This window comes from Aythya ferina (assembly GCF_964211825.1).
Source record: "Aythya ferina genome assembly, chromosome: 27".
Classification (NCBI taxonomy): domain Eukaryota; kingdom Metazoa; phylum Chordata; class Aves; order Anseriformes; family Anatidae; genus Aythya; species Aythya ferina.
In genome coordinates this window covers 4877387-4899013 of record NC_140310.1, presented here as the reverse complement: position 1 = coordinate 4899013, position 21627 = coordinate 4877387, and the positions used below count along the sequence as shown (strand labels likewise).

The 21627-nt window shown below is 38.2% G+C and overlaps 1 long non-coding RNA gene across 4 annotated transcripts in view; it reads left to right on the top strand.

Moving 5' to 3' along the window:
- Positions 1-21627, top strand: part of LOC311424221 — a 126155-nt gene that overhangs the window by 15773 nt on the left and 88755 nt on the right. For all 4 annotated transcript variants that reach the window (XR_014686017.1, XR_014686018.1, XR_014686019.1 and 1 more), the window contains exon 2: positions 9601-9711. This is a non-coding gene — a long non-coding RNA (uncharacterized lncRNA). The remainder of the gene's footprint in view (positions 1-9600; positions 9712-21627) is intronic.

The following is a 21627-nucleotide window of genomic DNA, read 5'->3' as shown; positions in this document are numbered from 1 at the left end:
CAACGTTTTGATTTGTGCTGATTAATAAATGACACAAGACAAGTTTGAAACTACTTTGTCAGGCTAGGTGACCGACAGACTTGTGGGGAGCAGCCTCTTCGTTTTCTAGAGGGATGTGTGCAATAGTGCACTGAACAGCTTCTGGCTCTGATGTGTAGGGGATTGACAGCTGGACTTGTAGATTTAGTGTTTTCGACTTTGTGTTTTCACTGGAGGTAAGTCTGAGCACAGTCAGACTGCAAATGCTTCATTATATCAAATACACAACCATACAGAAAGTATTTTTATGTACTATCTTCACTCCCCTAAAAGACTGTAAGATCTTCAGGGTTTAGATGCCATCTGGACCTTGCTCTAACTAGCAAAATTCATCTTATTCTAGAAAAATAAAAATGTCATTGGAAAGAGAGAACCTACATTCTTTTTATTCTTTTGTTTCAAATGTAGGCTTTTTTTTGTGTGTGTGCCTGGCATGTTGTGCCTTCTGTTAAAAGATCTTTTCAGAGGAGTGATAGTAAGCTACAGGTTTTCTTGAACTTCTTTTAATAGACTGGATATAGGTACTTTTAAGTTTGGTCTTTCAAACAAAATGTCTCTATAAAAAATATTTCTCTCTATAAACAAAATGCCTGGCATGGCAAGAAGCAATTCAACTCTGTCAGTCTCTCTCCAGTGTGACATCTCCCCTCACCCCAACCTCACACCACAATTTTGGGGTTACTTACCAAATAGCAGTGGCAACTATTTCCCATAATACTGCATTCTGTATAGGTATCTTTATGCCATACTGTTCTTCCAGACTTGTAAATAAATGCCTCGTTGTCAAGGTGATAGGCTTTTTATGATAGTCACTTGAATAAATAAATATGCTGGGAAATTAAGCCTCACAAGTTTGCCAGTCGTGGTTAATATTTCTTCTCTGCCTGTTGCTGCTAACATGGAGGATGTCTGAAAGCAGTCATTGTTCTACCTTCAGCAGAAGCCTATGTATAAAAAAAGCCTACATATAAACCTGACCTTGTGCAAGGTGCAGCGTTGGCATCAGGTAGCAGAGAGACAGCAGAGGCTTTGGAGCTAATGCTGCAGAGGGCTGTGCCAGCACCAAGTATTTCAGGGAAAGATTTAAGAAATATGTGCCTAAATGGAATCAGGTTATTCAGTGTATGCAAATGGCTTCTTCTGTACCACTTCATCGGCAGTGAGGTATTTAAATGTGCTTAAAAATCTGGTTTAGTGGTCACTGCCTACTTCCCAAGTATTCCTATTGAATCTGATGGGACAAATTACGTTGGTCAGGCTATCATTTCCACTCACATTCTCTCTTGGAGTGAAGGCACCCAGTTGAAAAAACACCTCTCAAACAGTTTCTCAAGATTTATTTCACTGTCTTATCCCCTTCTTGAATTTAAACACACCGAGGAAATGAGAGCAAGCCTCAGCTTCCCATTATGTTTTTGTTAATTTGCCTAGCTCGGGGTGTTCTATTTCTTCTCAGATGTGTGTTTATGCTTCCCAGGGTTTCTAGACTGCCCTGCATTACAAACAGTGAACTCATCCATATGATGCTGTCACTATCAGACTTGTAATAAATTCCTACCCAGATGGACTCCATTTCTTCTCTTCAAGCCAGAAGCTGATGGAAACTTCTCCCACTGTTAGTAGCATAATGTACAGAAAGGAAAACTTAAAAACATATGATAAGTTGTTACCCTTGTAGACAACCTGTGACCGCTTCTGTCACAAGAGCAATCTGGTCATCTATTCACGTTATATTAACAGTTGGTGTTTTGATATCTAATTTGTGATTTTTGTGTTTAAATCTTGACTGCTGTTGACTGCAGAAAACATAATATGAGGTTATCTTAAATAATGATAAAAATCTAAAAAATGATAAATTAAAAATTAATTACAAAGTTAATTAAAATAAACAAATATGAAAACTCAGTGGATATTGGAAACAGCCAGCAAAACTATATTTTCTGCAGCATTTATGCAATGGTAAAATTTACTGGAACTTAGATTTTTTTTCCTTTGTTTTGACAAGCTAACTTCTTTCATTTTTTTTCTTCTTTTCCCATTGTGTCAGATACTGCTCAACTACACTGAGAAATGTTTCTTACCCTGCAGAGGTTACAGTCTAAATAGACAAGACCAGTACAAAATGAGGCACGTGGTGTCTTGAGTGGGGTCCCACTACAAACCGGTGACAGAGGCAGGAACAGAACGTTTATACGTATTTTATATATAGATAGATATTTAAAGTTGGACCCATCCCTCATGTATCTAAAACCTGACCTTTCTCTTTCTTCTTGGCTATTTTAACACTGCCCTAAAACACCACTATGATGCATGTTTTGTTTCACTGCTGCTTCTTGTCTCATCTTCTACTTGAGTTGTATATGCTGTGGGGTAATGGTTTATCCTTGGCTGTGTATTTTCACACAGCCTAACATACTGGCTTCTGCAAAGAGAATTTTTTTGTACACGAGATATGAACAAAGTTTGTTTAGTCCCATGAAAAATAATTTTCACATGTTCATCAAGATTATCTCTTACTAACATACAGATTCACACATGTACACAGTGTAAGAAAAAGAATGGTGGTTTTCCACATCTCCCAACACAAACCATCAGGCTCAGTTATTCTGAGAGCCATGTGTTGCATGGTTTAGCAGAGTACTGTAAAGGTCAGCGCTCTGTGGGGTTTGGTGACATTTGTGAATCTGTTGGGATAAGGAGTTAGGCAGCCCTGGGGAGCAACAGGGGCTAGAAGAAGAGGGAAAGTAATTTTTAGAACAGCTTTTGTGTAAGTTTGAACTGATCTGGCTCAGCAAAGATAAACAATTTTGTTTGCTTGAAAAGATTAAATAGAAATAGCACGTCAGTGCAGAGGTCACCAGTTTGACAGGGAGAACCTGAGACATAGTAAGATATAGTGTAAATTAGTTTTTCTTAATTTGAAGTAACTACAGTCTGTTATTTCATGTTATGGCTGTCAGCACCTAGCCCTTGTTTTCCAGTAACCATATATCTTATCTTTCTCTTTGTGCTTATTTAAAGTAGTTTAGAAAGTTAATCCCTTATTAAAACTGAAATGTATCTTTCCTAGGCTGAAGTAAGGATATTCACCCAACATTTTATACCAGTTTAATTGGTGTGGTTTGATATTATACTTAAATTTGATACAAGACCTTTGTGTTCCCTGTGCTGTAGGAAGATCAATCTCATTTGTTCTTTATTTCCTTTCATGCAAGTCAGCATATATTTGTGTTCTTTTTTAATATGAAAACATAAGGAGATCACGCATGAGATACAAAGGATCAATATTTTTAACTTGGGGAAGAAAAGGGAAATCCATAAAAGCTTTTGTCAAATTTGGAGTTCAAATGGGAATTGGACGTGTTCAGTGCATGAAAGCTGCCTGCTTCTGCTGCTGCCAGAAAAGGCAGTTAATAAATGTGAATCTTAAAGAATACTCTGGTAGTTACTGGGCATACAGCCTTAGGAAAGGTTAATTTTTCAGTGTATCTTATTGTGGACGCATTTCCCGTACTTATTTGCAATTCTTTTTTCTTCTCTTCTCTACATTTATGAGAACTTTTTTACACAGAACATGAACAGAAGGGGAAAATGCAAAAATAAGTTATTGTGTATTTCTAGGATTTACTCTTCAGGTGTTTTGCCAAGTTTTAATATATTCTTCATGAAATAGCATGATCACATGTATTCAAGAAAAAAAAAATCACAAAGAAACTGATTTTTAAGTCCCCAGACTGTGTAAGTGAGTAGTAGGAAAAAACCTGCAAGTTAACTGGTCAGTTGAGGAAATAACATTTCACCTCCATCGCTACTTCTCAGTTATGTAAAAGAAAGTAAACCTGGGTTTGGTGAAATACTCTGCACTTAATCTACGTCTTGTTTGTGTTGCACGGGTCAGTAGTTATGTCCATGGATCTGTGATGTTTATTGCTTCCTTGGACATAGTACAGAGTGGGAAAAGCTCCTGCTTCTGCCAAAAAGAATGGGGGTGTGTGGAACGCGTGATTCATGACAAAATACTGCTGCTTAGCATCCTGGTGTGCTTTCCTTTTCCTACTGCTATTCAGTGTCTCAAACCCAGAACTTTCTCTATGTATTCCTACATATGAAATTGTATGCCAATCTCATCTCTCTCCATTTGAATGAAAGGAAACATTTTTCCTGCTGCCAGGATGAAGCTTCTTCATGAGCTACTCTGTCATGCCATATTCAGTTAACAATTTCTCCTTTCAACGTACTGACAAAAGACACTAGAATGCTTTTAGACTGTGTCGGAGAGGTAATGTAGGGGATCCTTGAACAAGCTCTGAACAAACTAGCTGGCTTCGGCAGTCCAGCTGTGATAGTGCTGTATAGGGGCTAGTTTGTTTGGAAAGCTGCATTTGGGGCTTCAGACAAGTGATTTGAAAGGAATTCTGGTATCTGTATTGCGTGGCAATGACTCTTGTGAACATGAAAAATAAGTTACAAGGTCAGTCAGCGTGGGAAGGTTGCCCATTGGTTTGGGGCAAGGAAGTCAGAGCTCTTTGCAGCTTACCTGGTGGGTTGTTTTTTTTTTTTTTTTTTTTTTTTTTTGCCTTTTTTTTTTTTCTTTTTTTCCTAAGATTCCAGCAACAAAAAAACAACAGCAAAACAGTAATGTTTTGGCTTTTCCCCTCTATTAGTCACCAGAAAGCAAATATCAACAGCCTGTTACAAATTTGGAAGTGGTTCAGGCATGATCTCTCTCTCTATCAAGACATGCACAGTATGCCAAGGGCAAAGACTGCAAGTAACACTTCATTGCAGATTGCTGTCGTGTAGTGTTCCAAAGAGATTTGCAGATGTAGTTAATAAAAGAACTTCCATAAGCCTATGGTTTCAGATGAGGTGGGGAGGAAAAGAAATGGCAATTTATCACATTTTTCTGTCCATTAGCTGGGGCAATGTACTGCATAAATAACCAGTTTTGGCCTTTTCTCTGCCCTTTGTTAGTAGCAGTAGTCTGCTGTGAAAGATGGGGAGGTAAAGAAGACAGGACAGTCTAAACAAATAGCACGAATTGGATCGTTTTCCTTGCAAGGTGCTCATTTGCTGTGGGATCTGCAGAACACGCAGCGTTAAGTGCAGTTGTTCTCTTAACTAACTGTAAATGCACCTGTACTGCAGACGGGAGTGTAACACAGAAATCAAAGTGAGGTGAAGGCCAGTCGGTTCTGCTTTGGAATCGTTCTGCTGTTGCAGAACACTTTGGTATGGGCTCAGTGCTGTTCTGTTTTACTGAGCTGATCAAGCCTGGAAGGTTTGTAGGGCAGGAGGTGGTAAAGTGGCGATAGCAATTGACCTTCTGGGTTTTTGTCTTTTTTTTTGTTTTGTTTTCCACCTCCCACCCCTAGTTATCATCTTACTTGGATTCCAGTGCTGAATTGTAGTGTGTCAGGGTATGTTTATTTATTACAAGTGTTGCTGCTTTATATGTTTTGCTTTTCTCCCCCTTCTTTACTGCTACCCTTTAAGAACCATGTTTCAGGTGGAAGATAATTTTCTGCTGCCTTGTATATATGCTTGTGTTTTCTGTAAAGATGCCACAAGAAAACAGAATAGACCTAGGAGAGGCAACAGTATGTGAGCTTAAAACAAAATAGAAAATAAAATCATTTCCTGTTGTGGTTGAAGTCAAGCCCATAGATTTATGGTTTAAATCAGTGGCAGTTCCACTGGTATTTGTGCTCTGAAGTGGAGCTAGAACATCTTAGCACAATTCTGTTTAAAATCAGTGTGTGGATACAGTTCCTCTGGCTTTGCTGAGCAGGTGCTGGCTGGTGCTGTGGGTGAAGGTAATTTGGTAGCTTTCTTCAGAGCAGGTGCCATCAGTGATGAGACTGGGTTCAAAGTTAGTACAGCCCGTATATAGTTCATACAGCTTCAGGATTAAATTCTTAAAGGGAAAAAGGAATACGGCAAGAAATGAAAGAAGTATAAGTAGTTTATATTAAATTCAGTGTTAATGTCAATAAAAATGCAAACCAAAACCAGCCCTGCCGAACTAGAATACCTGCAACCACCTGATATTTCTCTTAAACTTTTCAGAGTCACATTGACACAGTTGCAAGTAACGGTCAGGGTTTTTCCAGTCACTGTTCATTTTAAATGGTTTTAACAGCTCTGGAAGTATTCATGAATTCAGATTTCCTCACTCTCCTGATCATGTTGCTGGCTTAAAATTCACATTTAATTAACCTCTTTGCCCAAGGCATAAATCAATACTAAAACTCCAAATACTACCCATACTGATAGTGATTTTCATTTGGAGGGAGCCTGCTGAAAATTAGGAATTAAGATGCCTGAAGGAAAGGAGCAAACTAGTTGTGCGGAGTGAAGCACAACTAACTTGTAATCTGCAATAATGAATGTCCTTGGATGGGATGGGAAATCCATTCATCAAGGTTCCCAGGGAAGAAAGTGAGAACCAGACTAATGTGAGCATGTGGGTTCAGGACAAAATTCATTTGAGGGGCTGGACTGATATTAAAACACAATTGCTCTGTACTTTACAAGTCCTGAGGTTCCTAGAATGGTATTTCAAGTAGCAACAGCAGAGAGCAAAATAAATAATTCTATGAATTCGCGTGTCTGCAAATTTTTGTAACAAAAATCCTGTATAGTGTTAATTACTCCTTTCTATCAGTGCCACCTAGTAACACCATAATGTATTTTTAGTGTAGCAGCTCCTAGGAGTGCAGATCTGTGTAATTGCATTGTGAGAGGTATGGGAGACAACTAATGGGACTAGGTAACACATAGAAGAAGAATGTCGTGATTAGTTTCCCTAGGGTTGGGGAAATAGACTGCTCCTTAACTGTTATACAAATACTCTTGCACCCAAGATAAAAGTGGTTGCAAGTACTGTTACAGAGACTAAACAACCCATTTAATTTTCATTGTGTTAGCACATTTTGCGGAAACTTAATTCTTACCAAGTGATCAGTAGAAGGGGTTCCTATCTTTTTATCTCTCAAGAAGAATTTCTATATAGTTCTGACTTTTTCTACTCTAAATTTCAACATCAGATTTATTTGCACAATTATTTTACTAAAGACAAACCTGGGGGGGAAAGGGGGATGCGTTACCACAGCGAGTTTAAAATTCTCCTTGATCTATTGCTAAAGCTTGAGTACCCCCTGAAATAATAATGAATGATAATTGAATAAATAATTAATTGTTATCTGGGATTTAATGAGATGATGAGGTAGTAGAACGAGGTTGTTTACTGAGATATGGTTGTTGTCATACCTGCTGTAGTCAGTATTATTTTGCCTGAAGTATTCAAATCTTTGTGTTCTAAAAATGTAAGAGCTGCTTTCTGTGCTGGTGAATCAACTGTATTTTGCAAATGAGCTGTCAGCTAAGCAATCTCAAAGCACTTTAGGCTACGTTTCAGGAGGATATTCTTTTATATTCTTTCCTGTAAATATGTGAGGTGAGTATTGGCTTTACTCACAGTATATACATAGGAGTCTTAAATCAATTTGGGTCTCGAATAGTAGTGATGGACAATCTATTGGAAGCAAGCATGCCTACACAGGAGGTTATGTTTGCATTGTGACTCTCGAGGTTTTTCTAGCTTTAGTACAGAGGTTTTTTTTCAATTTAGCAGCTAATGAAATGGAACCTTTGTAGAATTTGAAGTTTTCTTAGAGCAAGAGACCTAATTTCCCTCTGTCAGATAGTTATAAAGCAAGGACAACTTGTTTTTTGAGGGTATATGACATCTTTATTCCAATGTGCTAACACTGAGTGCAAAAACTGAAGCAGAATTTGTTGAAAGTTAAATTCAGCTGCAGTGTTGTTCTTGAAGTTCGTTTATACCAGGAAGGCATGGAATATTCTCTTAGCAAAACCATATCACTGCAAAGCTTTTTTATTGTTGTTGTTTCTGAGTGGTGAAATCATACAGGGAATCACTTCAAGGCTAGTTTTGCAAAGGCTTTGAGGGCTCTATGGTCAGCTTTGCACTTGTTTGCAGATGTTATTTCAGGTGGACCTTTGATTTGCAGTAAATGCAAATCTGCATACTTGAACCTTCAGACTACTTGAATTACACACCTCATTTCACCAGAATCAAGTGGTTGGTATATCTTCAGCAGAGCCATTAAATAAAGTCTTGCCTCAGCAAAGTGTTTAACCACGTGGTTAAAGCTCAGCACACTTTTAAATCCCTTGATACTTGAGGACCTTCAGGCAAAATTATGTCATCAATTATACGCATGTTACTTCCTTGGCTATAATAGGATTGCTCAGGTGTAATGAAAGCAAAAAGGGGCAAAATCAAGGCCATTCTATGTAGTTTTGTTCATTTGGCTCTTCGCTGATTTCAGATGTTCTGGTACAAAAACTTGGACAGGGTACAGGTTCAGGTTATGTTAACTCTGCTAATTTCTAATACTCAGGTTGGACAAAGTCTTTAGGTCTTGAAATACAAAGCTGAGTTTATATGACTGTGTAAATGAGGAGCAGAGAGGGGTCCCTACTATGCTTAGGAAGTAATTAGTTTATCAGGAATCAGAGTACCAGTAACTATGGAACCTTGAAGTGCTCCTTGCTCAGATTGTGGCCCATTGTTATTGTAAATGGAGCTCCCTTTTCCAAGACTTAGAAACCTAAAAAAAATAGGTTTTCAGAGATAGTTTGAGGTCAGTCAGGTAGGAGTAAAGAAATTTGCATCATTTCTGTATTTTGCATGCAAAATATATTATAGGGTTTTATCAGAGCTTCCCTTATGTGCTTGCAGCTGCAGAGCTGCACAGTGCATTCGCATATGATAGCCATCACTTCAGGCTCTATTTCACCTTGTCACATCCCATTTATAAACTGAGGTTTTTAATAGGACAACAGGCAGTCACTGAAGAGGGAAGGCCTTAGAAAATAAATAAAGACTGAGGAAGTCAGAGATCATTAAAGCTGACACCACCTCACATGTTCATTAATTATGAATCTATTTGGAAGAGCTTTGTTAAACTGCTGGCAGATACATGTGATACAGTTTTTGAAAGCTCTTGACTCAGCCCTTGGAACACCTCAGCTAGGGGAACCCAGAAATGAAATTCAACCCTAAGGTATTTAAGTTCACGTCTGTATTCAGCCTAAGGTTTGACTAAGTTTAGTTAAGGCTGAAATTCTGGCCAGGTGGGCTTCCTCTACAAATGTTCCTTCATGGCACTTTCTTCTTGCAGAAGAGAATTTCATTCTGTATGGAAGAAGATCTCTTTGCCCTGCTGTCCCATGGCCCGTGCCATCTGCAGCTTTTACACAGGATGTACTGTGGCTTTCCCAATAAAATCCCAGCTAGTCCCTTGCGTGTTTTATATAGACAACCATACATACAGAATGTTCTGGTTACCACACATGTTATGAGGAAATTTAATTTGTTTTGACTGCTGTTCTTCAGTAAGCAACGGGGTAAAGGAAGGATGATACCTCTGTGTATCCATACCTACTCACACGTTTTCCTATGCATTGCTCTGCTTTTGTTCCTGAAGGTATCACACTCAGTTTTGTCTGTTCTCTGCTGTTTCTTCATAGGTGTCTACAGGATCTCTAGAGAAAAACTTCATCCTGACATGAACCATGATCAACTTCTGTTCCTCCCAAAAGGAAGACATCAGGCATCCCAGAGACTGCACACCACAAAATGTGAGTAGACAGTACAAAAACATGTATATTATCTCGGCTTCACTCATTCTGAGCACTGTGTAATGCACCTGCAAGACAAAAAAATACCTTTTAACAGATGTCTTTCTGACCCTATGTGTAATAGTAATAAATAATAACCTTGCAATTACCTTTTTTAAAGAAAGGCTGATAATGAAAAGCAAAAGTACCCTAAACAAATTGAAATATGAAGGTAGGTCAGTAAGTACGCACTAAGGAACTAATACGTTTTCTTATCCTGACTCCTCTGAGCCAGTTTCTCCTTTACTTTTTCTTGCAAGGACAGCTAGAAGAATCCCTGAAGTTTATTCCAAATGCCAGTCTGTAACATAAGCTAGGGAAGGATAGACTTTCTGTGCTGCAGCTGCTGTCTGACCCTGGGTTGCTTACTTAGTGACCTCAGCAATATGCACAGTCTCCACAGGCCTAGAGAAGGGAGCCTGTGGTTAGCTGCCATCTGGTCTGGTTTGTTGGCCTAATGTGCAGCTTTCAGGCCATGGAGATACCTCAAGATCCTTCACTCTGTGTATGTCATAGAGGCTGTTAGGTTCCCACCCTCACATTCTCAGTGATCTTCCTTTCCTGTGCATGAACCCATTACAGCTGCAGGGTTAAACACTTATTGCCTTATAAGCAAAAAGCTTACTTTCATATAGCTTTTTGCAGATTGTTTCCTTCCTTGCTTAGTGCTACTGTCTCCTTAGAGCAAGTGTTGCTTCAGTATTGAAAAAATAGATTTGTCTTTACGTAATAACAGCTGATAGTGTTCAACTTGCTCAGCACCTTTCAGCTAAGGACTCTGGGAAACATTTAAGACATTAAACTCATGTTAAAAAAACACTAGGGAGTCAAGAAGCTGTTAATACTCATCCTAGATGAAAAGGGCATTTAAACGGAACAAAGCAATTTGTCTGAAGTCAAATAACCAATGACTCATGAACTAGAGTCTGAAGCTCAAAGGTCTTGCTTGCCCCCCCCCACCCCCCCTTATGCATGCTATTTGCTGTGGTTGTTATAGCTCAAAATCTCTCCAGAGGTGGTAGTAGAACTTAGGAATCCTGACACTGACCAAATAAACAGTAAATTAATGAAGCCTGGTTGCCATATTCTTAATGTACTACATGTGTACATGACAACAGAGTACCTGTCTAAAGCCCAGGATTCTTTAATAAGAGCACAGGGTGCTGGAATTCTCGTGAAATGTGCTGTGGATCTAAACTAGTGTTAGCCTCAGGGTTTGGATCAGCATTTAAAAGTACCAGACAGCTATTCAGCTGGAATCTTTAAGGTAGTTCTGATATAGAAAAAGAGGAGGAAAGAAAGGAAACTAGGCAGTGAGACTGGTAACTCTTGTAATCTTTTGATTTCTATGAGGAGGCGGTTGCAGTGTCTTAACCAGGATGCAAGGTAGAGTACATGAATCTGGATTTAATTTCATAAGCATGCAGATCTTGTTGAGAGTATCAGTGTAACAATTCAAACTAAAATGAAAAATATTCCACAGTTTAAACACTATTTGTAATTGCATTTTGACTGCAAAGATGTTATCAGAGCATCTTTCAAGCTCCAATTAATGCAAACCTAATTCTCCTTTAATAACAGTATCAGGAGGGTTTTAAATAAAGAACATAAAGACTTATTTTTGAGCTCCAGATAACTTTCAAATGTCTTCTGTTCGATTTTCATAGTGTAGTCTGTGGGCTGGAACTATACTGATGTAGGCATCTGCATAAGTTTAGGGATCTGGCTTTACTGGTCACTACAATTTGCTCTGTAATTCCTTGTACAACAGAATTGTGACTTATAGAAACAATTTTTGATTAACAACGCCAAATAATTAAAGAGAGATTCTTAGAATTAATGAAGATTCCTGGACCTCTGTTTTTAGATACTGCTGTTATGTCAAATAAATATATAGAATTATTGACATTTCTGTTTACAATCCTGTCTCAGAATGGAGCAATACTATTAATTTCCTTTTGACTGCAGGGTGCAGCTTAGACCTGTTTTTGTGGTGGGCTTTTTTTTTCCCCTAAGATATTTTAATATTTTGTTGCTGATAATGTAAAACTCAAATGTGTATAGCAGTCAATTTTACATATTTCAGTCATGTCTTAGGTTTCATTAACATTAGAAGAATTTTTTTTATGGGTTCCCATGAAATGAAAACAGGTATAAAATTTGTATTTGGCTTAAAATTTTATAAGCAAAGTTACCCCTAACATTAAGTAGGTCATTTTCTAATGCCATAAAACATAGTGACAGGAAAAAATCTTGAACTGCTTCTGCAGAACTGGGGAGATGTGTATCAAGAAAGAAGCATATATCCCTTGAGAGGTAGCCCAGTTGAGGTGTTGAGAAAACACAATTTACTCTTTACATTCTGTCTTCAAGACTAAGGTCATTCAGAGTCATACCAAGTGTCACAGTTAGAGCTTAAGTTTGCATTTTGGGATGAGATAACATCTCGCGTGCTAACCCTAGCAAAGCTAGTTCTGAAATTTGAATCTGCTAACACTGTGCTTCTGTAACCAGGCTAATGAGCCAGCTAAAGCAGGATTACATTAACAAGATGGAGTCTATCAGACTATCCCCATACAAGAACTCATCAGTACTGTCACCAGGTCCTAAGTTTGTACCACTGCTGATTCAGTGACCAGCCCAGTACCTTTCCTCCTGGGTTGCCCTGGGCAGGCAGTGGCATGTGAGCTAATGAAAGTGCAAAGGGGCTTTCCTCATACAGCAGTGTTAATTGCTGCTGCATATCCATCGCTGTATTCTCGCACGTTAGTGGTTTTCACTTCATTCTTTTTATGGTACAGAAACAGAAATGTCTGCTAGTGAGGAGTGGCACGTATGCCCACATATGTGCATGGGCACAAACAGATATATGTGCACTGTTCTTGTACCATGGCTGAAGAAGGCAGGGAAATACAGTTGAATTTAGTTGCGTGATGAAAAGGCCCTTCCTGGCATCCTGCATGTCTTGACCGAGTGGGACTCCACTAATTTCAGAGTCCTTACTGTTCCACAGAAGAGGGATTTATAGAATTGAGCAGGATTAAGGCGGCAGCTTTGAGGTGCAGGATTACAAGGAGGTTGGTTATATGCAGGTAAATGTTGACTATGGTTTTCTGAACTCCGCATAGAATTCAGGTGGAGAGGAGTTTTAAAAACCTGATCCAGTTGTGACACCTACAGGTCTCTGTATCAGAGACCTTCCCAGCATTAGCTAAACACACAAACAGTGGTGTGATTTCCTTATCTCCTACAGCCAACGTAATTTTCTGTCTATTCCTAGTTCAGACAAAGCACAAGTTTGTTATTGATATCTTCCTATTCATGGTGTCTCAGTAATGGAGAGTGCATGGAACAAATCTAGAAATACATGCCTGTTTTTCAGCAAACAAACTCAATTTTAATGAGGTTTGAAAGATAGGCAGATAGTACGTTACAGGTGGTATATTTTTCAGCAACGTGAAGTACAAGAAGTTAAGTCTTACTTTAAATGTTACTGATGCTTGTTTTACCAGATTTTTAAGCATAAAGGGAATTTAGATCACTTTAAAGTCTTATACCTGTAATCTTAATGTTGTACTTGACCTTCTTATAAGATTATCAGTGGGGAAAAAAAAAATCACAAGGGGTTCTGTATCTAAAAACAATAATAGTAGGCAGGAATCTGGAGCAGTCTGTCATTTTGTGAGCCCGTGGTTATTGAGCTGAAGTGTGGGTCTGTAGGTATTTGAAACTAGCCATGAGTTCAGCTTGAGGAGGTCATTAAAAGATGGCCTAAACATGAAAAACCTCAAAAGGAAGATCACCATAGGGCAAAACTTCCTGATAGTTAGCATGATGTGTATTGTACTGCAACATTTAAAACTCCAGAAAAGATCAGGCTGAAATGTAAAGCTGGTAAAAGCAAATTTATCTCATTAAAACCCTTCATTTGCTGCTTTGAGAGGATCTCCAAAAGCCTTGAATAGGATTAAGGAAAGGGCATCAAGATGAACAGAGTCCAGCCGTATCAGCAAGGGGTTTTGCAGATGGCATCTCTATCTTGCGAAAAGCTTTTTATACCTTAAAATCATGTTCAGACAGCTTAATACAAGGTAATAAGAAATGTGGACTCAGAAAGGCAAAAATGCAGGAAAACAGTATAGCAGGTCAAGCTAGGCACAGAACAGATGATCTCTTGAGGCTGGAAGGATTTTAGAAGCATTATGGTCTGCTTTAGAAAATTGTCCTTATTCTAACATTGCTAACTGGCGACATTTGGTGTCTCCTTTTTCTCTGTAACATAGGCACCTGTCCGTTCAAATTCCAGGGAAAAGATTAAAAGTCTGAACTCTAACAGGCATAACACAACAAAGAAAACCTCAATTCTTATGACTTTTAAAGAGATTTAAGCATTTTTGGGGAGAATGAATGCATGAGTTCTTCAGTATTAAGTATTCATAATAGCAACCTAACCAGTATTGGAAAGGGACGAGTATCAGTTGAGCAGGGTGAAAAACAGTTTTCTTCTTTACTGGACAACTTGTAAATGTTAACTTTATGTTTTTCTGGTGCAATTAAAAAAAAATATTTCTATCCTCTACTACAGAGCAAAAATAAAGCAATACTATTTGCAGTTGTTGGAGAACCTGATTCAAGTCCATCTGTGTGTGTTTTCGTATAAAAACATGCTGAGCAATGGCTTATTTTGATAGACTACCAGGACGTTAGATTGGAAGCTCTCCTTTGCAAAGGATCAATTTTAATTCATCTTTTAAAGCCCAGGCATGCCTCTGTGCTGAGTGGCTGCCATTTAAAAGTCGGTGACCTTTGAGGCCCTGTTGGTGCAATCAGGCATCCAGACAGAGATTTTTGGTAAACAGTTACAGTAACCAATGAAATACTTGGATTTCTCCAAGTATGAAGTTTAGCATGAAAGAAGATACAATGATTTGTTACCCAATTTGTAACATTAAAAAAAAAAAAAAAAAAGAAAAAAAGTTTCTAAATACAACTTTACAGATCTTGATGCTCTGTGCTCAGTGGTAAGAAAAGTATTTACTGCACTGACTGAAGGCCTGCATTGCATCCTCTTTGGCCCCCATAAGGAACTGTTACTTTGCTTTTCTGCTCTTCTAGTGTCATTTAGTCATGAGATTCTTAAAAGTAGCTTGCAACTGAACATTATTTATGCCTCTTTTCTTAGCTGTACCCAGTAACTGCTAATTAAGTCTTTTGTAGCATGACTCTGAACTAATTAGGGTTAATTGAGCCTGCTTGTACATTAGCTACTCCAGCACTTGTCTTGATAATCAGGAGGTTTGTGTGCATTGAGTATTTTGTGATTTGCTAGCTTAAATTCATGTTCTCTGCTGTTTTTCTGGCTCATGTAGCCTTTGTGACTACTCTGATAGTAAACATGAATATTCCTTTTCTGCTGGGGGCGGGGAGCATAAATTACTGGTCCCTACAGCAGACTTTTCATCAGGCAGCTTGGTTGCAATAAGGACAGGATGAAGAGGTAAGTTAAGTTTCACAGGTGTCCAGTTATGTGCTGAAAGTTACTGAGGTACCAAGCTGCTGAAGTTTGAGCTTATCTGGAAGAATCCTCTTCTGTGTATAAACATTGCATGGTGCCGGAGGTTGGCATTGATAAACTACTGGCCTGGAAGGAAAAATGTCAGCACCTGAATTGGAATCATCAATTGCTGCAGTGTAATGTTGTCTTTCCCCTTGGAGGTCTTTCCTTCCAAGTTTTTGATCCAGTCTGTCCATCTTTAGCTCTGCTGAGGTTATTACTGAATTAGAAACAACAAAGCAGTCTATCAGGTGACAGCACCTCTGCTGTCAGTGTTATCTATGGTTAGGCACTGATAGACCTGTGAGATTCTAATCAGGCTCTCAAAGGTGCTTTGATTTAGTAAGGTAGGCTGGCTCTGTGTCAGTCATCTTCAGAGACAGCATTGCAGCTGTAACTGCAAGCCAGGGACCACCACTGCAGAGCCAGGTTAGGCCACAGGAATGTAGGTTTTGAAACAGATCCTGTGGTGAAACCTGTGTTTTCCTGAGCACGTGATGTAACAGCACTGCTTTAATATAGACATGACAAGATGAAACAAATGGTCGGGCTCAGATGGTTCTCATGCAGTCAGGCTTTTGAGAGGTTTTAGTCTGTCCTGCTAGCACCAGCAGGAGGCTTCCTGGCTGTTAGTGGGACTCCACCAGTTACAAATACATTGGATTTCAAACTTCCCATCTCTAAGTACTTGTAGAACATACTAGAGTAGCATATTAATCAGCACACTGTGTATGAATCTTCATTTTTTGGCTTTGCTTACATAAATTTAGTTTGAGAGAAGTCATTTTTACTCATACTTTAGCTTTTCTGATGATGCTAATGTAGGCACAACTGTGCACTTCCTTGAATTAGAGCAATACTTTGTCTTTTTCTTTGCTTCTTATTTAGTTCCAACAGGGAAAAATGTTTTTCTTTACTTTTTTAATGTTAAATTTGGAATTATGTGGTAGTTTCCTTTTTAGCTTTCCTTTAATACAGGAGAAAAAAAAAAAAAAAGAAGTAAAATGAGTGCCTAGGAAATGTTAGAGTAATGAAAACAAACAAAACAAGCAACAAAAACAGAAGTGTGCTCCACACAGAATAGAAGCTGTGAGCAACTCTGTAGCAATCAGGAATAGTCAGAAAGCTGATTTATGTAAAGGTGGAAGGGTATATACACAAGGCAATCATTCCCCACAACATACTTTTTTTTTTTTTTTTTTTTTTTTAATGAAGGTTGCATGTAAGCACCGAAGCTATTTAGATTGACTACTCTGTTTTTTCTCCTTAAATCCATTCAACCTCCTAACCTAGTGGGAATAGAAGAAAATCATTATCGGTTATCACAGAGAGATTTAAATTAAGATTTATTCATAAAACTAAAGTTCTAAAACAAAATCTAAGAAGTGGAATTAATTGCTCGATCCGCGTTGAATCACCAAGAGACTTGGTTTATTTCTGTGTCATAGCAGAAAGCGCCTCATCAGTAAGAATTCATATGGAGGAAGAATAAGCATGTACCGTACATTGAAAACAAGTGTGTCTGGGATGTTTAATTATTTTTTGATTAATTCATTTAACATTAAAGTAGTCAAGGGCTGCAACATATTCAGCACTACACAGTTTGCTACTGGTATGTATCTTCAGCTCTTCTCATTTAAAAGCACCTTGTGTTTTTTACCTGCAGCTGTTGTAAATGAATTACTACTACTCTTCTAAGCTACCTTCATTACCCCGAGGAAATGCACAGAAACACACTGGAGCTAAGATGATTTGCAGCATCTGTGGTTAAGATTTAATATAATGTACTCCATGTTTTCAAGGATAAAATGAGGAGTGGGGTGGGGATTCAGTTAAAACACATGTAAGCATTAGATTGATTACTTAAAAACTGTTCAGCTAAGCAGTGTACTTATTCAATGCAAGGAATAATAGGAAAATATTTTTATTTGTTCTTTATTGTTCTTTGTGCACATTTCACATGAACTTAATGTAGATTAAAAAGTAGGAAATCAGAGCACAAAAGGCACTGAAGTTCACAAACAAGATGTGAGAACCTCTCCTAGCGATCGTTTCTTGACAGCACCAAACTAAATCATCATCTTCGATTAACACAGTCACCAAAACTATCAAACACAAGTAAGCATCCTCTTCCAGGATAACCGGCGTGTGTGACTAAATAAGCATGTGTTAAAATAAGCCTGATGGGCCTTCAAGGGCTTGTACATCACATTAACAGTAAAATATCAAAGTGGAATAAAAAGACCATGACAGAGATAAGGCACTGACTGTTCAGATTTTGTAATGTTTTATGCTTGCTTTAAATCACAAGATGTATCAATGAGCTGTACACTCTTTTAAACCTCATCTGAAACTTAATCTTTCCATTCTGTGGTCATTACTGTTATCGTTAACTCTGTAAAAGTGCACGACTGGAAGCACAAAAGATGAGAAGTACAATGCTGGGAACTGAATTTAAGTCTCCTAACTACTGTGTCATTTATATTTGCATAATTTATATCTGTGTATATCAATTATTGGGCGGGTTATGGGTAAGAAAGCAAAGTTCACTAGCCAAGTTTCATCTGCTTTGGAGAAAAGCACGTGCTTAAAGTTATATTGTGTTTGGATCAGTAGCACAAACAGGGCCAGTTTTGTGAGGGGATAGATCACCTCTTGAAGCGTAGCACTGTTATTTATGAGTAGTGGACAACTTGTTATCAGATTATGTTCCAGAAACTCTGATCATCTGTCAGTCAATTGATATTGCTGGATTGGTGGAGAAAGCTTTAAACTGTTGCTGTCATGAGGTTTAATAAATGTTCCTTTGATTCTGTTAATTAGATCAGATGAAAAACTGCCAGGGAATGACAGCTTCAATAAATCTATATTAAAAAGGTGTTAGGAGTCACCAGTCCTGGACAAACATCTGTTTGTCACAGAGTGAAAGGCAGGGTTTCCTAATTATTTGGCTGCTTTGTCTCTCTCTTTCTCCAATAGCATAGTCCATGGCATGAGGATGTATGTGGCACACATAGCCAAACTGGCCAGAAAGACTTGCTGACCACTCTGCTTAATAAACAAGGTGTGAAAGGTTAGAAGAATCTCCAACAAAATGCAATGCAGTCTCATCTTGATAGCGACACGTATTTCACAGAAAGTGAAAAGACTATCTTATAGTAGGCTGTTAAGGAATAATCAGCACCTGTGGGATTAGTGTCCTAATCTGTCAGTCTGTGGATGCTTTTTTGCCTTGCAGCCTGAAGGCTTTACCAGATGATTCTGAATCTAATGTAATATTTCATTACGTGTACAAATATGTAGCTCTTTTCTTGAACAATCCTGGCATGAACTGCAAGATGTCTTGTCCTGAATTGCACAGACTATGCAGAAACATTTATCTTTTCAAAACTGTGTTCCTTCCTATGTGCAGTTTCAGAATAAAAATGAGATGGTGAACGAGCTGTATTTTACCATGTGACATGCCACTTTCCCCATCTCCATTGTGATGCTTTTTTCTATCTTCTCTCTGAAATAACCAATTATTTTGTTAATGTTTTCTCATACAGAAGTTGTTCAAGGACTCTTGTCACTTGCATGTCGCTTTACTAGCCCGGCTAAAGAGCGTGTGGTCTTATAACAGATAGGGTTTGCTTTAACAACTATTTTCTTTTCATTATTAGTTCTTACCGTATTTGTTTCATCTGGAAGATAAGGAATTGCCATACTGAATCAGACCAGATCAAAGCTAAATGCTGTCTTGTATTCTAGCCTCAGTTCTATGTAAAATGTACAATGAGCTTCCTCATGTCTTTGATGGACTTCAAAGTTATTATACCTAATAGGTATTGATGAAGCCATTGTACTCCATTAATGAAACTTCATTCATTAATGGCCCTACAGTAACTGGTGATGAATTCTGTGATTTACTTGGTTTTCTGGGAGGGGAGGGGGGAATACTTTGGTGCTCTTCAGAAACGGAACAGGAACTATAGCTTGTAAATGTTATATACCTTGCATTGTAGTTTGACTTGGTTTGGGCCCTGATTCAATGGAATATTCTCTTAAGAAATTGAACCAGGTTCTTTTTGCACTAGCTCAGATTTATTCAGAGGGGACCACCATGCCTACCTGGATGAAAACCATCATAACCGGAATGGAGAGTTTTGCTTAGAGCTTTTTCTTCTTCTCTATACCTTCTAAATGTTGCCTCTATTTGGCAAATGAGACCAATCACACAAAGCTCTTTGCTGAATTCTTAGTAATTTCTTTATGGGCTTGGAAGAAAAAAAAGCTGATTTAGAATATAAAATACTGCATTCTAGTGCTGATTTTACCCATTAGCCCAGTGACTAGACTGAAACCTTCTGCTTCTCTAATTTGGACTGAATCATTAAAAACTTGTTTCTTTTAATTAGCATCTCTCCTTTGTTCTCCTCTCCTTTGTTCCCTCCAGATTAGCGTCATTCTCAGCATGCTGGTTTGCATGTATATTCTGATGTACATTGAGATCATTTGGGAGGAACCCTCAGGTTTTACTTTACCTGCCAAAATGCCCCTTAGAAGGTTGGGTACAACCTATATCTGGACTTTTTTTTTCCTGGTGCTATGAGAATAATAGGCAGCTGACTTCATTAATGTTTAAGTCCTTGTAAACAGAGATTTGTAGCCTTTATGAAAGGACATGGTCTGTTCTGAGTTTGCTGTAATGGCTGCCAGATTGCTTCCCCATTGAAAAGAAAACTGTGCCTGGATATAAATAATTACTGCAAAACACTGCCAAGTCCAGGAATTCCTCTCTGTGGATCAGTTCCACAGGGTTTGAAATCTACATTTATAATTGTTTATTTTCAGTGGAACTATCTTTAGAGCCAAAATTCAAACATGCAACTTTGGGGTTAAATTTGGCTTCAGCCAGAGTTGTGATTGCCATGTCTATAAAGGAAATATGATGTTTCAGATGCTTATCTGCACTCAAAACCAGTTGAATCTCTTCACCATTTCCTTGTGCTTCTTAAAATTCTGATTAATGCTTACAATAGAAATAGGAAATGCTAACATACTGATTTTTATTTTTGGTATCATTTTGCACTCTTGCCCAGCACTTGACAGGGTTCAGACAACTGAATCCACTTCTTTTGAAATACTTTTTTTGTGGAAGGCTGGCTACTAACAAGCAGTTGCTCTTATTTTTATTTCTATATACTACTTTTTAATTTCTGCTTGTTTGCTTTCTTAATTTTGCTGGTAAGGATGCCATCAGAAGCAAAATAAATAAATAGATTAAAAATGGGAAGAAAATGCAGAGGCAGATTCTCCCAAGCAATTCTAGTGTTGAACTCCTTGCATTCAAGCATGTCTCCGTTGTATCCATGTCTGTTTTCCATACTTCACTTTGGTGCTTCATCATTTCAGTTCCTGTGCTCAGTCTTTCCACTGAGTTCCCCCCCCCCCAAGTTGAACTGCATCATGGCTTAAATCTGTAGATCCTCTGGTGTTGAGAACAGAGGTGTAAATCAAATATCTGTGTACTTGCTAGGCTAAAATAAATTATAGTAAAAACAAACAAACAAAAACAATGCTGTAGAAGTATTAAGCTAGTCTGGGATTAAAATCCACTGTATAAAAACATGGAAACCTTTTAGAAATCACACTGGTAACAGACTGACACAATCTCTTATATACAGTAAATGTTTATTTCCCCCCTTTACAACTGTTTACACACCCTCTTTGAAATCAAGAAGGTAAAGATGTGGCCATTATGACCTTAAGCTGCAATAGTTCAACTGTGATGGAGCTGGGAGAAGGTGCTCTGTATTGCCTGGTCATACCTCCAGTTCTGCTTCGTGCTGCTTTGCTGGAGTTCACCTTGCTGCTACGTGCTCTGATGTGAAAATCCGTTCAGAGGAGATAGTGACAAGAACAATACATTACTGACAAACCTTGAGAGAATGTTAGGAAACATCATTCCAGCTGTTAGAGTCAATGAGCAAAACTGTGAGTCTTGTCAAGTCCTTTTGCTATTTCACAGCATAAAACTGTCACCTCATTAATCAGAGGAGCGTGTTACCACGAGGCTCCAGTGTGAATAGCATTTATCGCTGATTTTGTCAATTCCTTGGAATAAACTACAACTTGATAATTCTCTCCTCGTGCATTTGAAACTTTTTTTTTTTTTTTACAATGAAACTTCTTTTTGCTAGTGATCTACTTGATTAATCAGACTGGTGAGGATTTGAATGCGTATATTAGAAAGCATAATTAAAAGGTAGATAACTAAGAAGCTCGTGCAGTAGGTGACTTATGCATGGGGGGAGCTCCATTTAGCGCAGAAGACAGTCTTG